Here is a 9,178-nt window from a genome sequence, read left to right as displayed (position 1 = left end):
TTTTCTAGTACTAGTCACTTACCTGCAAAGTTCTTTTTTTTTTTTTTTGTCTTTATAAATGAATAAGATTCCACAGTGCGTATGTACCACATTTTTATTATCCATTCATCGGTTGAAAGACATCTAGATTTTTCCCCTTTCCTAGGGCAAGCAATGGACATGGCTGAGAAAGTCTTTGTGGAGTGCGATGTTAAGTTCTTTAGGCATATGTCAAGGAGTGGTATAGCTGAATCATATGTAGATTTATTTTTAGCTCTTTGAGAATTCTCCACACTGATGTCCATGATGACTGATTTCCATGGTGGGCTGTTTGCAGTGAGTGAGGGCCCTTTTTCTGTATGCCTCGTCTTACACTTGTTTTTAGTAGTTTTGTTGGTCTTTGACATTCTGTCTGGGAACAGATAAAATCTCAAAGTTGCTTGGGTTTGACTTTCTAGAGGTTTTCTGGTAGAATTCAGGTTTTCCAGCCTAATAGAGTAAAGGTTTATAACGCATTCCATCATAATATTCTAAGTTTCTTTGGTGTGTGTTATCATGTTTCCATGTTCATTTCTGATTCTTTTAACTTGGGTTCTTTTTCTCTTTTGGTTACTTGGGACTAGGGTCTGTCAATCTTGTTATCTTTTCAAAGATCCGACTTTTCAGTTCACTGACTGTACTGGTTTTTTTTTGTTTTGGTTTGTTTTGTTTTGGTTTGGTTTGGTTTGGTTTGGTTTTTCGAGACAGGGTTTCTCCGTGTAGCCCTGGCTGTCCTGGAACTCACTTTGTAGACCAGGCTAGCCTCGAACTCAGAAATCCGCCTGCCTCTGCCTCGTTTTCTTTGTTTCTATTTCATTGATTTCTGCTCTGCTTTTTCTTCTTTCTTGATGTTGACTGGGTTTGGATTTGGTTTGTTCTTGTTTTTCCAAACTTTTTAGTGCTCTATTTGTGCTCTTTCTGAGTTTCTTAACGTAGGCACTACATTTTCTTTGTAGGACTGCTTTCAAGGTGTCCCAGAAGTTTTGTCATGTTTTCATTTTCTTTTACTTCCAGGAAACTTTTATTTATTTCTTCATTTCTTCTCTGACCCATTCATCACTAAGTAATGGATTGTTTAATCTCCCTAAGTTTGCACATTTGCTGAATATTTGATTGCTGACAATTTAAAGCTTTATTGCATTGTGGTCAGTTAGGATACAAGAAGTTGTTTCAATCCTTTTGAACTTGTAAAGACTTATTTTATGTCTCATGATATAGTGCATTTTAGAAAATCTCCAATGAGTTACTGAATAGAAGGTATATTCTTTAGTTTTTAAGTGGAATATTCTATAGATACTTAAGCCCATTTGATGTATGTCAGTTAATTTTGATAGTCTTCTAATTTTTTCTGTCTAGATGACCTGTTTATTAGAGAAAGTCGGGTTGATGCTAGTGTGTATCTTTCATCCAATAGTACTTTTTTTTTAAATGAATTTGAGTGTCCCAGAGTCTGGTGCATGTATGTTTAGGATAGTGATGTCCTCTTGTTTAACTCTTCTCTTGATTAGAATGAACTGTCCCCCTTTACCTCGTCTGATTCATTTTAGTGTAAAATCTATTCTGCCAGGTATTAGGGTACTGACATTCGTTTCCTTCCTGGTCCCATTTCATTGGAGAACTTTTTTCCCCATCCTTTTACTCTAAGGTGGTGTCTACCTTTATATTTTTTATTTATTTTTTATTAGATATTTTCTTTATTTACATTTCAAATGCTATCCCAAAAGTTCCCTATACCCTCCCCCCACCCCTGCTCCCCTACCCACCCACTCCCACTTCTTGGCCCTGGCATTCCCCTGTGCTAGGTCATATAAAGTTTGCAAGACCAAGGGGCCTCTCTTCCCAGTGATGGCTGACTAGGCCATCTTCTACTACATATGCAGCTAGAGACACAAGCTCAGGGGGTATTGGTTAGTTCATATTGTTGTTCCNCCTATAGGATTTCAGCCCCCTTCAGCTCCTTGGGTACTTTCTCTAGCTCCTCCACTGAGGGCCCTGTGTTCCATCAAATAGCTGACTGTGAGCATCCACTTCTGTGTTTTCCAGACACTGGCATAGCCTCACAAGAGGCCGCTATATCAGGGTCCCTTCAGCAGAATCTTTCTGGCATGTGCAATAGTGTCTGGGTTTGGTGGCTGATGATGGGTGTCTACCTTTAAAGGTAATATATGGAGGGTTTTTTGGTGGTCAGCGGGCCAATGAGCTTTGCTTCTTAATCCATTTGTCAACCATTGTCTTTTAATTGGAGAATTCAGGTCCTTGAAATGTAAAGTTTTTACTGAAATGTGTGTGTTAATTCTGGCTAATGTGTAGTTGATTTTCAGTGGTGTGGTATTCTCAGTGGGTCTTTGTATTTTATAGTTATGGCTTGGTATTTATCTCTCTGCTAAGTTCACTCCTCTCTTCAGCTCACAATATTGCTTCATGTATTTTCTTTATGTTTAGTGTAGGGGATACCGTTTTTGTTGTTGTTGTTGTTGTTTTGGTTTTTTTGTTTTTTTGTTTTTTGTTTTGTGTGTGTGTGTGTGTGGTTTGTTTTTTGTTTTTGAGGACTGTTTGTATCACAGAAAGTTTTCCTTTCTCCTTCAGTTATGGGGGCTGCTTTGGCTAGTTTCATGTTTTTAGTTGACAGAAGCTATCACTTTCTCCCCTCTCTGTCCCCCCCCCTTCAGCTACCCTTCCTTAAACCCCTCCCAAGCCTTCAACTCTCAAGTTGACAGTCTTTTTCTTTTCTTTTATTGTTACACACATGCATGCATGTGTACAGTTGTGCATAAATAGAAGCTACTGAGTCTGTTTTATGTGTCTGTGTATGACCGCTCTACACTGAACAACCCATAAGGGGCTCATCTCTGGGAGAGGCAGTCATTTGTCGCCTTAGTTCTTTGTCTAGGAGTGAGACCACTCAAAATCCTTCCTTCTACGTTAGCATGTCCATTGATAGTAGAATTGTCCTGTTCTTTCTTGTTCTTGAAACCATTTCTAGAAGAGACTCTTTCACAGCAGACTTCCTGGTTATGTATGTGTGTATGTATGTATACATATGTGTGTACATATAGACATGTATGCATATGTCTATATTCATACACACACATGCATGCATTGGTTATAATTCCAGGTAAATGTAAAGCAATACAATTCCTTGAGGCTTTATCAAACAACCTTCATGTTATTTGTCTCTCATCATTCTTTCCCAATACAGAAAGAAAAAGTATTCTAATTGGGAAAACAAATTAATTTTATTATCACCAGGAGCTTTTATAAATTCAAAACATTCCATACAGTTAAGAACAGGAACCATAACTTGAACAATTTTTAGTACTCTAGTTGAAATTGGACCTTATCACTGAGTTTATCGTTCATGGTCTTGAAACTCTATCCTGTGGTACTAAAAAAAACCTCTCTTTTGAAATGGGCTCATTTTTAAAGCAAATAATCTCAAAATTCCAGGAAAAAGTTCTTGCCTGCAAAACACAGCATGAAAGCAAAAGTCACAGAGATACCTCTCATTCTAGAGTTTTCTATGATCTTAAAGTTGTGGTCTTGGGTACTAATAATCATATAGGTACAGCTGGGCATCAGCCTGGAAATATTGATGTAGGGTTATTATAATTATTGCTGTCATTATTATATCATACAGCAAGACAATATACTCAGATCACACCCACCTCTTCTCCCTACTCTACCTCTTCCTGGACAGCCCTCCCTACATCCTCATTCCTTCCTCTTCCTCTGAGGTATAGGTAGAGTATCTGGGTTTCTGGGTCATTGTTGTGATGAATTAGGTACATGAGCTGAGTTGAGTTTGGGATCACCTGGCCCTCACATTTTTATTCACAAAGTTAGAGAGCCTTTGAGACTCTTCTCTGATTTGAGTCAGAATTCAGACAAGGGTAAGATGGCTCTTGTGACCTCCTTACCCCAAGTTTTCCCTAGCACAAGGAGCCTCTTTTTGGAACTTAGGGGTTGCCAAACCACTGACTGCAGCTCTTTATCTCTAACACCCTTCTGTCCTGTTACCATTCTGTGAAGCTGAACATCTAAGTTTGCTTGTTTGTTTTCTCTTGTCATTGTGGCCTAAAAATAAGGTGCTATATGTATTAATTTATTGGATTTTTTTAAACATTTGTACAACTACTTCTTTAGCCTCCAAATTCATTCTGTTTTCTTTTATTCTCTTGAGACGAGTCTGTGTATTTCCCAGTGATGGAATCAGAAAATGGTCATCGAGCATCAGAAATGTCACTCAGGATTTCCTGACTGGATTCGTTACATTCCCCATCACTGTGGTCAAGTGCTTGACAAGAATCAGTGCCCAGAGGGGAAGGGTATATACAGGTTCCTAGTTTGAGGATGCTGTCTGTCAGGGAGGGGACGACATGTCAGTGGGAGTGGCATTAGCTTGTGGTGTAGGGATGTGCTTGCTCACACTTTGGTAAAACAGGAAACAGAAGAAACAGGTTTAGCCCAGCCTCAGGACCCTCAAGACCCAGCTCCCAGGGTCCCACTTCCTCCAGGAAGGTCTCACCTCCTAAAGGTTCTACAACCTACCAAATAGCACCTCCTCCTGGGGACTGAGTGTTAAACACACCAGCCTGAGAGACATTTCACACTCAAAAGGTACCAATGCCCCATCTATTAAGGATTCCCTGCTACAGATGCAGCTTTTGCTGTCACTCAAATAAACTTCCCCAGATCTATATCCAAGCCCCTGAGATTACACACATGGACTTCTCTACCTACAGCTATTTCTCTGCTAACCACCTGCCTGCCTATGACTTAAAGAAGGAATCAATTTCTGCCTTATATATCCATCTTCTGCACTCAAGTCAGTCCTTGGTGGACTAATATGCACCCAGATTTATTAGTCGGGAAAGGTAGCCCTAGCGTGGCTTTAAGTGGCTCTGTACTAATCATACACAGAAGCCTGCAGTGAGGTGAAGCTGAGTTCACACCAGGCCCCAGATGGAGCTGACTACATGGCTATAACAACAACAACCAGATCTAAACCAATCCCTGATAGATCCAACATGGGGAAGTTGGGCACCGAGAAATTTTTACGGCTGCTGCACCAAAGTGCTGGGAAGACTCTCATAAAACTTTATTTCTCTTTAGACCTTTATTTTCTGGGAAATTGGGAGCTATTGTTTGTTTGAAAGTCCCCCACCCCACCCCCTGGACTACCCACCAGGGGCTTGATGTCCAGGAACAAAACATTCCCAGGAGAGACTTGAGCGAAGAGACAGAAGCAAGGTCATTTTTAAAACAGCTTCAGCTATTAGCCTTCCTCCAAGTCTTTTCCCAGAAGCCAAAAAGAAGTGATTGGGGTTAAACTGCTGACTCTTTAAGTACGATGGAACACCCTATACACCTCTCTCTCTCTCTCTCTCTCTCTCTCTCTCTCTCTCTCTCTCTCTCTCTCTCTCTCTCTCATTATTAAAATGCAGAACACATGGACTCTTCTGTAGGGTGAGATGTGGGGGGCTGTAGAGTCAGCTGCTAGTACTAATTACAAGCTGCCTTTAAGCTGCATTCAGCCCAGGAAGATTTGAGACCCTGACAGACAATTTTTTCTGGGCATTCTTTGTTTCAGCAACCCATGGGTTTTTAGTTATAGTAGCAGAGGGAAGAACATCAATTTGTTGAGGATAAAAAATTATATTAAACGTGAAAATGGTGCAGTTCGTAGAGGTTAGAGGACTGTGCTGGCTGGCATCTGCTGTGGCTCTGGGCTGAGAGTGTCAGCATGGTGCTGGAAAGATCTAGATGGGTAAAGGAGCCAACGACTGTGATAAATAAACGCAGGAGCTTCATGTAAGCAGGACACAGTCATCCTTGGAAAAAGGTGACCTGGGAGACAGCGGGGACACAGGGCCACAAACAGCTTGACAGCCATGTTCTGACTATCCCTCCACACTGCCCAGGGAAAGGTCTGGGTGGAGCCTCAAAGGTCAAAGGTCGGTATCCTAAAGAACAATTTTAGAGCATCTAAGTTGGAAAGCTGTGTGGTTAGAGTGAAACACGACAGAATTCAGTAGTGGTCAGGTCATCAGAACATGTGCTTTTGGAAACTTGGCCTCACTAAGCTTAGGACCATTTTTAAACCAATCTATTTTAATTTTTTAAATGTGTCTGTATGCCACACTGGCTTTGAATTCACTATATAGCTGAGGCTGACCTTAAACCACTGAGCCTTCTGCCTATGTTTCCCCAGTGCTGAGATTTTAGGCATGTGCCAACACACTTAGCTAACAAAATTACTCTCCAAAGAACACTTCAGTCTATTCGAATGGGTTCAGCACAACCGACGTTGTGTCTCTGATAGCAGTTAAGAGTGTCAGGCCATTACTGAGGGCTGTGGATTTGGAGCATCCTGTTTAACACTCACAGCCCATCAGGTTGGGGCCATCACCTGCTGCACTGTGCAGATTAAAGGCACAGATGCTTAGGTCAGGTCACAGGACCAGAGAGTGGACCTGAATTCAAGCGGCAGCACACCCACGTGGACACGTCACTGTTTCTACATGGAGGATACAGATCCTAAACGTCTAATGAACAAATGAAATGAGTCTTAGGGGGCACCACCATTTAATAGTGCTCTGCAAACGTCCCAAGCAGTAATTATACAAATGACTCTAACCACAGAGGAATGCGAGATTTGTTCTCTGGGTGTCTTTACGTGCACTGAGGAGACAAACCAGAGGCTTGAACACGACAGAATCCCCACAGAGCATTGGAAAATGATGATATGGGAGATCAGGGCACAATTTAAAGTAGGAAAATATTTTATGCTCCAAAAAATCTGCTCGCATTCTGAAGTTCTAGATAGGACCCAAGGTACGTGTATTTGGAGAAATTAATAAGCCTTCCTGCTTTCTACAAGCCATGGAAATAAAGTAGCTAGACTCCAGGACTTCAGGAAAATAAAACTAAAGAAGAAATAAATAATACCCTATATTATTAGCTTTCTTATGATTTTAGAAAAGAACATCATGTTTTATTTCTAGTCAATAAACTCATTCAACTTGAAGAACATTGCTATTTCCAACCTAATGGGCAGGAAACGAGGGCAGACAGGTCCTGAGTGTTTCCTATTAAACATTTGTTGTTTATGTTGAAAGTAATTTTATTACTAATGAACGCTTACTGGAAGTGCAAGGAAATGAAGTGGAATGTCCCCAGAACCACTACCAAATGGTATGGGTTAGTTTGCAGCATGGTGAGCAAAAGCTAGCATGGCTCATACTTGGTTAGAGGACCATTGATTGCACCAGCAACTCTTCTATGCACAGCTCTTTCAGCCACAAAGAACACACTAAGTTATGTTTTCAGACTCAGTGACAAACTATAAGTCAGCAAGATATGGTCCAGATTCTCACACTAGGTTATGTACTGCTGAGCAAGCAAGAAAACATCTCTGAGTCTTTTCCCTCATTGTAAAGTGGAGAGAAAATGGAGATGATAATGTTTCATTGTGTAACAAGAATTTGTTGATAGGTACAGCAGTAGATATACCAGTTTGTGTCTAGTCACAGAAGCAAACGCCCCTGTAGCTGTTTTTCGTGCAGAGACTGGCTGCAGTGGTTAAGAAGTGTGGGGGAAGACTACGAAGGAGATGGGTGCCTGTCAAGACTAGAAGCCTACCACCACTGTTCTCTGTAGTGTCTTCCACCACTGCTGCAGCTGAACATGAATCCAGAGGTGTGACTTCCTGCTGGGTGCTGTCACTCATTCTTAGAGATGCTGAGAAAGCACCTCCAGGTGGAGGAGGGTGTTGGGGATACTTCTCCCACAGAAGCAAGATCGCAGCCATCCATCGGTGACCTGGTTGGTGACACTGCCCGACACTCTTCCAAAGCCAGAAGCTGACCCACAGGAAACATCACCCTCGTCCCTGTTCAGTCTCCTGCCACCACAGCATGCAGACATAAATACTTAATACTTTAGATATTTTCTTTATTTACATTTCAAATATTATCCCCTTTCCTAGTTTCCCCTCTGAAAACTCCCTATCCCCTTCCCCTCCCCCTGCTCACCGACCCACCCACTCCTGCTTCCTGGCCCAGGAATTCCCCTATACTGGGACATAGAACCTTCACAGGACCAAGGGCCTCTCCTCCCACTGATGACCGACTAGGCCATTGTCTGTTACATATGCAGCTAGAGACATGAGTCCCACCATGTGTTTTCTTTGATTGGTGGTTTAATCCCAGGGAGCTCTGGGGGTACCAGTTAGTTCATATTGTTGTTCCTTCTATGGGGCTGCATACATCTTCAACTCCTTGGGTCCTTTCTCTAGCTCCTTCATTGGGGACCAATGGATGGCTGTGAGCATCCACTTCTGTATTTGTCAGGCCCTGACAGAGCGTCTCAGGAGACACCTCAAAAGCCCCAAGGGAGCACACAGGCAGCGGCTACATCATGCTTACTCTGGACGAGATGCCCCAAAGTACCAGCCCCTGGGACTGTACCCACAGCCCGCCTCCCTGCATGACTGGGGCTTATCCCTCACTTTGTCTCTCACAGGTGGTTTTCTAAGACGATTTCTCAAATGCTAGGAGACTTGCCCAGACTTCCCTGACACTGTGTAAAAGGACAGGTTGATCTCTATCAAGGTTCTAGCTCAGAAGGTTTTAGATGTGACCGAAGCTGGGGAATTAAAAAATCGTTTGACTGGTCCATACATTTATATAGTGAATTTTGATCATTTTCACCCCCCATTCCTTCTCACCCCTCCCTCTCCCTGTGGAGCCCTTGTTCTCAGTATGTCCTCTGCCTCCCACTGTCCTGTAGTCTTCTTGTGTGGGGGCCACTGTTTTAAATAAGTTTCCGGTTCTTGTGTGGGTAGGAAACACTCAATGGTGTCTATACCATTAGAAAAAAAACTTTTCCCTCAACAACCATTAACTTAGCTGCTAGTTAAGGTCCTCACAGGAGGACCCTACACCCCAGCCATCATGGAATGTTGGCTGCACGACTTTTGTACAGGTTTTGACAGATAACCACCTCTGTACTGGGTTCACACATTCACAGTCTATGTCATGTTCCAATGACATCTTTTTTTTTTTTTTATTTTCTTTATTTACATTTCAAATGCTATCCCGAAAGTTTCCCATACCCCTCCCCCCACCTCTGTTCCCCTACCCACCCACTCCCACTACTT

The sequence above is a fragment of the Mus pahari genome, chromosome 5, assembly GCF_900095145.1.
Source record: "Mus pahari chromosome 5, PAHARI_EIJ_v1.1, whole genome shotgun sequence".
Classification (NCBI taxonomy): Eukaryota; Metazoa; Chordata; class Mammalia; order Rodentia; family Muridae; genus Mus; species Mus pahari.
The sequence above is the reverse complement of the archived record's forward strand: the minus strand, read 5'-3'. Positions refer to the sequence as shown.